Source organism: Anastrepha ludens, chromosome 4 (assembly GCF_028408465.1).
Source record: "Anastrepha ludens isolate Willacy chromosome 4, idAnaLude1.1, whole genome shotgun sequence".
Lineage (NCBI taxonomy): Eukaryota > Metazoa > Arthropoda > Insecta > Diptera > Tephritidae > Anastrepha > Anastrepha ludens.
Window position 1 is genome coordinate 57,089,787 of NC_071500.1, and position 8,142 is coordinate 57,097,928.

An 8,142-nucleotide genomic window follows, 5' to 3' on the forward strand; every position below is an offset into this window, starting at 1 on the left:
TTGATTGTTGCTTAGTTTCTGGGGTGTAATGACGAATCCCGGTTTCATCAACGGATCTCGCATAAATTTATCTAAACACTGCCTCAACCGCTTGTTGTCCAACGTGAGCAATCGCGCCACCCATCGGGTCGACAATTTTTTAATCGCCAACTTGACGTTAATTATGGAACACAATTTCATTCAAATGACTTCTACGGCGGACTTTGCAGCCTTAGAACCATAACGGCTGTCAACACAATTATTCCATACCATTTCGGTAGTTTCGAGACTTATATCATATATCAGCAATAGAAACTTCAATTTCATGTTACAACTATTCTTCAATTGGCTCTGAATGGCACGCACACATATAAGCTGCTGGACAGCATGCACGAGCGTGCGCCGGAGCTATAATATTTATCTTTAACGGGGTCTAATGGAGGCGAATCGCGCGATCCAGGCGGCCAATGGGCAACACCACTCGGCTGATTATTCCCATTTTAATATTTCCGTACTTTGTTCAAACAAAAAGCGAATCATTTTGTAAATCAGTAACCATAAACTAAATTTGCGACACATCACGGACGCTATTTTAGCTGTTAAAGTAAAAAAACAAAGCTAGTTCGAACTCCAAACGCTACCCCCCAAAAGAAATAATTTCATTTTAGATAATTGAATTTTAATTTAGATATTGTATATTTGTTCTTAATAACTACGGTATATTCCTCATTTCATATTAACTGTTTTCCCCTTTTGAAACAAACAAAAGAGATGCTACCTTTCTTTGCATATACGTCTTATTACACATGTATGCGTGAGTAAGTATGTATGCGGTATTTATGTATTTTTTATATTGTCTTACATACGAGTATGCAATTTCGTAAATAGTTGTTATACAAGTACAATTGGAGACGAACTATTTGCAGACATTTTTGTGAGCATACACACATACATAAGCATATGTATGTATTACAGTTATTATTTTGTTCGAATTTCTTTAAGTTCATTACAGTAAATATTATTTAACTAAATATACTTAATTTAAGAGTGTACGAGAGTTTTGGTATGTATGTATACATATATATGCGATTATTACTCATAAGATTCATTGAATGGTCTCTATTTATTTGTGTACTGAAGTAGTAACATAATAAATAAACAAATATTGTGGTAAAATATCTTATAGTGCGCTCTTTTCTCGAAAAAAGTCACCTTATTAAGAAAATGTTGCCATACGCCACGCGAAAATGTTGTATATTTCAGATGGGAAAAACAAGAAAAATTCAATATAGGTAAATATTATAAATTATGCATTTGTATGTTTATCTATTTATTGAATATAATCGCCGCTGCGCCAAAAGCTGCTCCTTTTAGAAAAATAATAAATTAACTACGCACTAAGTGGAGGCGACGATGCACAAGGTGGCGCAAAATAATCAATCTATCGGAAGATCTTAATATATGTGAGGTCTCGATCGCAGTAGTTAACTTTCGTTTGAAGCGTAAAGATCATTTTTATCTGACGTCAAAAATGTCTACGTTCGTCCCGAAAAAACAGCATTTGCGAGAAGTCATGCTTCATCATTATCTTTTAAAGAAAAGTGCAGCTGAAACGCGTCGTATATTGATCAATATTTACGGTAATTACGCTTCATCCAATACAACTTGTGAGGAGTGGTTTCGACACTTCCAAAATGGCAATTTCCACGTGACTGATAAAGATCGCGAAGGGGCACCGAAAAAATTCGAAGATACTCAACTATAACAAGTATTGGATGAAGGCGCATGTCGAACCCTTGATGATATGTCTATAGAGTTGGATATTGACAGATCAACCGTCGGTAAAAGTTTGCAAGCTATGGGAATGATCCAGAAAGCAGGTAACTGAGTGCCACATCAATTGAGGTATATCGAGAGATGATTGCTGACGTGAGAGATGCTTCCTGAACGGCAGAAGGAGTTGGCACCTGCCAGGTGAACCAGATCCATCGACAGCGAAATAAATTCTTCTTGCTTCAAAGGATATGTTGTGCATCTGGTGGGATCAGAAGGGTGTCATCTATTATGAACTCCTTAAACCATCTGAAACCATCACCGGCGATCGTTTCCGACTGCAGCTAAGGCGTTTTAATCGAGCTCTCAAAGAAAAACGACCGCAATCGGACGGTAGACAGGACAAACTGATTTTGCTGCATGACAACGCCAGACCACACGTGGCTAAATCGATCCAGAAACATTCAGAGGTACTGAATTAGGAAATCTTGGCCCGTATTCCCCAGACATTGCATCTTCGGATTACCATCTGTTCCGATCGATGCAGTCAGCCCTTATTGGAAAGCGGTTCACTTCAAACTGGCTCAATGAATGGATCAAGTCAAAGGAACTCGAATCTTTTGTTAATGGAATCCGTATGCTGCCTGAAAGATGGAGTAAGGTTGTAAGGAAAAAAGTTCCGTTATTTTCGCTTTTGTTCGTATGCAAAATTAAATTCTACTCAGTTTCGTGGCAAATTTCGCTTGTTAACAATGGAGTGGGGAGCTAAGGGAAAACGCATTACAGTGTGGTAAAAATGCAAGTGAGATTTCCGAAAAAGTAAAAAAAACCTAATATTTCGATAATGTTTGTTAACCACACGATCAATCAGGTCCAAATATCTGAAGTGATAGACAGAATAAGAAGTGGCCGTTCGAGAAGGAATTCGCAGAAATCCCCAAGGGTTCAGCGTGACCACCCTCCAGCCTCCATAATGGTTTGGTGGGAAGTGTCTTGTAAAGGCGTTACATCTCTTAATTTCTGCAAAAAAGGGGTTAAGACCGGGGCAAAAGTGTACCAGGAGGATGTCTTAGAAGGCATCGTGAAGTAGTTGAGCAATGCTCTCTTCAATGGAGAGCGTTGGATCTTCCAGCAAGATTCCGCTACAGCCCATAAGGCAAAAACCACCCAGCAGTGGCTAAAACAAAATATTCCTGGGTTCACAGCCGCAGAAGATTGGTCGCCTGGGAGTCCAGATCTGTATCCATTGGACTACTGTTTTGTGGTCAGAATTGAAGAACATGGCCTGTCGAAGACCTCACAGAAATTTGGTGAGTCTCAAACAAACTTTGGTGCGAGCAGTGACGACAATATCCATGGAAACCGTGCGTGCTGCAAGAGCTGAATGGCCTAATCGATTGAAGGCTTATGTAAGAGCAACAGAGTGTAAAACATTCGTACGCTTCGCTTGAACAAAAAAACAGGCCTTTGCGTTCAAACGATCGAACTTGTTCAAATAAGTTATTGCCATTGTTTATTTCAGCTCAATCAAATCATGTGCTGCGTTTTAGCTCTCCAATGTTATCACCAATCGTCTTCATAGCAGCCGTTTCGGGTATTTGCTCGTTCGGCTATACATTCATTTTTTTAGGCAGGAATAAAAGGGCTATAGAGCCAAATGAGCCGGTTTGAACACGTATGATCCCGCATGAGTTTTTGCTTGTAACTAACGATAGCAAAGTAAAAGCAAAATTTTAAAGCAAAAACACTATATTTTCATATTTGTTTTTTTTCTTAAAACTTATAATAAAACACGAAAGAAAATAATGTAAATAAGGAAACATTGCTGAAACCAACTAATCCTTTCAAATACAAAACGCAATTTACAGCGTACATTGTACGCCAACGCTCGTTTGCTCGAACATGTGCATTTACAATATGCAGGTCTCTGAAAAGCAAATGGTGAGTATTTCGAATGAAACGTTTAACTTTTTCTTTAATATTTACATGATTGAATAAAACTAACTTCATTAAAAAAGTGTTATAATTTCATATCTATAAAAGACTTAATTTGTTACAGAACTTAGGGCAGGACTAAGTATTTTTTTTTTTTAATTTTTTACGAAATAAAAAATGTATTTAAAAACAAAATTGGATGATTAATATTGCGCAACATTTTAGTAAAACTGAAGGATTTACTTGCATTTTTTTATAACAATTAAAGTTTTCGCAGAACTATTTTAGCGAACTTGTGTATATAGATAAAGTTCAACTGAGCAGCGTTTGCACTCACTTTTTGCGGATTGCAGAAAAAGCCACACGTTTGTCTGGTGCGAGTAAAACAATTTGAGAAAGGAAAAACAAAAAAATATGATGAGCAAAGAAAACGAAAATTTTGCAGCTCTGGCGCAATGCAGAATAAATAAATGCGACATAATTACGAGAAAAGAAGACTCTATTAGGAATCCAAATTAGAAATTTTTAGTTTGTGTGTACTTGTTTTTCTAGCTGCTGCTGTGTTAGTTTAACAGTGTGCCAGTTTGCTCTTTTCTATTTTTTACTTTTATTATTACTTTCGTTTGAGAAATATAATTACACTTATTTGTTTTTTTTTTCTTTGTTAATGATTTTAGTTACAAATTTATGTAGTTTTTATAACTGAGTGATTTTTGGATACATTTTGGAACTATGGCCTTTTCATATTTTTATTATGTTTATTTTTGAATTCTTGGTATTTGTATTAATACATAATTGCATTTTTGATTTTTGTTTAATTTACCTTCACTTATTTTTTGAGATAACATATTGTTTTTACATATTAAATAATGCTGTTTGATCAACACCAAGATATACATACAATAAACGCTTCGCTTTAGAACTTTTCCTCTTCACTTTCTTTTTTTTTCTCTAACAAATATTACCTATATATACACATAGATATTATAAAGATACATAAACATTGCTTAGTTTGTTTTTATTTTTAATTTGCTTCATTATATACACGAGTAAATTTTTTTCCATAGGTCCAGACTACTTATTGCTATTAGCCAGAGGTAATAAAATAATAAATATTTATAATAAAAATATAACACAGTTTAATAACGAATCATATCTGTATAGAAAGCAGCGTTAAACTTAAAAATGCTCAAGGAAGTGGGGCTTGTTCGAGTTGCAATCGCAACTGTTGTTTCACGATTTTTTAAAGCATCACATTCTATATAAAATTGTGGGAACTTTAGCAAAAGTAGAGCGTTCGAACTATCAAAAGCTTGGTCATTGTTGCGTGAAAGTCTTTCATATTGGCATCATACAAATTTATGATTATTTTCTTTGACATATTTAGAAATTTGTCTATTTTCTATTTGTCACCAATAGGAATTATCGTCTATATAGATACCCATTTTTTTTCATTTTCCCCTTCATTTACCTATGCAAATTAAGGGCCAAACATCAGAAAAGTATTAGCCTAGCATTTTCAGGTTGCAAATGTCAAAACAGGGTCCGGCACTCGAAGTATAACCAACTTCAGACCGCTCGCGCAGCTGATGCACGGGCACGCAGAAGCATTCTGCTGAAAGTGAACGCGAAAAAAGAAAATCAGTAGTGCATTCCAAGCGTAATAGTGTGATTCCATTATATTTGGCTGGAAAATCACAACCAGTGATTGTTCGTGAGCTCGAGCACCTAAAAGTAAAAAAAGTTTTTGTTTATCGCACCATTACTCGTTACAAAGATACTGGTAACATCACGAAACGTCATGGAGGTGTTCATCAAAAGATTGCAACGTCACGTGAAATGGGTCAAAAAGTGAAGAAGCGACTTGAGCGAAATCCCCAACGAAGTGCCAATCAAATGGCGAAAGAACTGAAAATATCTGACCGTAGCCTCCGCCGCATACTGAAAAATGATCTCAAAGTCAAGCCTTACAAGATCCAAAAAGCGCATGATCTCACACCATTATATTTTGGCTGGAAAATCGCAACCAGTGATTGTTCGTGAGCTCGAGCACCTAAAAGTAAAGAAAGTTTTTGTTTATCGCACCATTACTCGTTACAAAGATACTGGTAACATCACGAAACGTCATGGAGGTGTTCATCAAAAGATTGCAACGTCACGTGAAATGGGTCAAAAAGTGAAGAAGCGACTTGAGCGAAATCTCCAACGAAGTGCCAATCAAATGGCGAAAGAACTGAAAATATCTGACCGTAGCATCCGCCGCATACTGAAAAATGATCTCAAAGTCAAGCCTTACAAGATCCAAACAGCGCATGATCTCACACCAAAGCAGCAACAAGACAGACTTGAGAGAGCGAAGGAGTTGCTTCGCTTGGCCGAAAGTGGTCGATTTCCGAACATTGTGCTTTTTGACGAGACAATTTTTCAAATTAAGCAATTCGTAAACTCCCAAAACTATAGGGTTTATTTGATCGACCGTTCATACGAGAATCTGAGTCATGGATTGTCCACCAGGAGGCAGCACCCGCCACAGGCAATGGATTGGTCCGCTGTAACCACAGATGGGCGCTCTCCAATCGCTTTAATCTTTCTGGCGTCAAGTTAATTGCGAAATATTATCGGGAAAGTATTCTGGAGGTTGCTTTGCAGCCGTGGGCAGACAAACATTTCAGTGACAGACCATGGACGTTTCAACATGACTCGGCACCGTCTCAGAAAGCTCGGACGAACCAAGGATGACTTAAAAACAACGTTCCGAACTTCATAACGTCCACAGAATGGCTCTCAAATTCACCACACGCGAATGTGATAAGGTATTTTCTTTTTGGGCCATTTTGGAGAGCAAGGTCCGAACTAAAAGATTCACCAGTCTCGAGGAGCTAAAAAAGCCATTGTCCGCGAGTGGGCACAAATACCTGCAAGTCACATTCGGGAAGCTTGCGATTCGTTTCTGGACCGCTTCAAGGCCATAGTCAAGGCAAAAGGTGGTCATATCGAGCAAAAGTACATTGATTCTTAATTTTGTATTGTTTTCACACATTTTTTACTTTCAATTGGATAAAAGTAATTTTGCAAACTAAATTTTTGGCCTTTATAATTGGTTACGCTTCGAGTGCCAGACCCTGTAAGTACTACAGTACTGCCGCGTTTACTACGCGTCTCGAACAAACCCGTGTGTATGCGCCATATAGCCGTATTAAGTACTTCAAGATGAATACCTCTTAGTTACAGTTTTTTTCCATATTGTCTGGAGACATTTGGGACAAGTTGTAGTTAATTTGTAAAATCATTATTTTTAAACAATCATCCGAAAAACTAGCACCCTAATTGCAATTCGTCGCATATCAACGCAAAGGGCCTATCACTGGCCTCCACACATATGTGTAGAGGAAGATATCTTCTCTCTACACCTTTTCCAATAGTATTTCACAATAGTGAATTGTAAATCAAAATAATCAATTCTACTCCGGGAAGTTCATAACAGTGAATAATATTTCGCAAGAGTCAAATGTACTTCAGAATTTCATATATTTCAAAGAAGTTGGATATACTGAAGGAGAGCCAAATATACTCAAGAATATTTTTAAATATAGTACTTGCATACATATATTTGACACTTCCACCTATAAAAGTATATTTAAGGGGTTGCAAAATACTACTGACCACTCTGAGTTGAGTGAGCTTGAGCGTGCCCACCAATTCCCTGGCCCGTGTTCGAAACCCGCTATGGACATGAAACATAAAATGATTGAAAACATTTTTTTCTATTAACGGTCGCCCATCAGCAGACGATCACAGTATGAAAAAGTTTCTCATGAGAAACACCTACATACATTCGGAATTGACATATAACTGTAGGCTCCTTCATTTACAGGACAACATTAAGGTGCATCAGGGCAAAATTTGTTGAAATACAATACACCATAGTCCAACCATAGCGTTGGTGCGTGACTACCCAGAGAAATTCGGAGTACGTTGATTCCGTGAAACACCAAAATGAAGAAAACAATTTTTTTAGCGGTCGAGGTAATGGCAAACCTCCGAATGTATTTCTGCCGTGAAAAAGCTCCTCATAAAAAATATCTACAACATCAAGACGTACCCCACAAACAGGAGAAGAAGGTGCTGAGTTGATTCCACCTCATCCTCCATACAGCTTCTGCAGAAATGACTTGAAACAATCCCAAGTCTCACTGCATGTATACCTAACGGACAATGTTGGATAAGACCGCCCACCAAATTCGAGAGTTGCGGCTTTGTTAGCCTCAGAAGTTCCCTTGAACGTCCCCGATCTACCCGTGGCCAAAGGAACCTTACGACTTTGCACGTTTGCGCATTAACCCAACGCTTGCTGAGTTGACACGAGGCCCATTTTTCGACCACACATTCTTAAAGGTTCACTAATCATCTAATTTCGCGATGAAACCGTCTCAAGGGTCCCTATCTAGCCAGCAC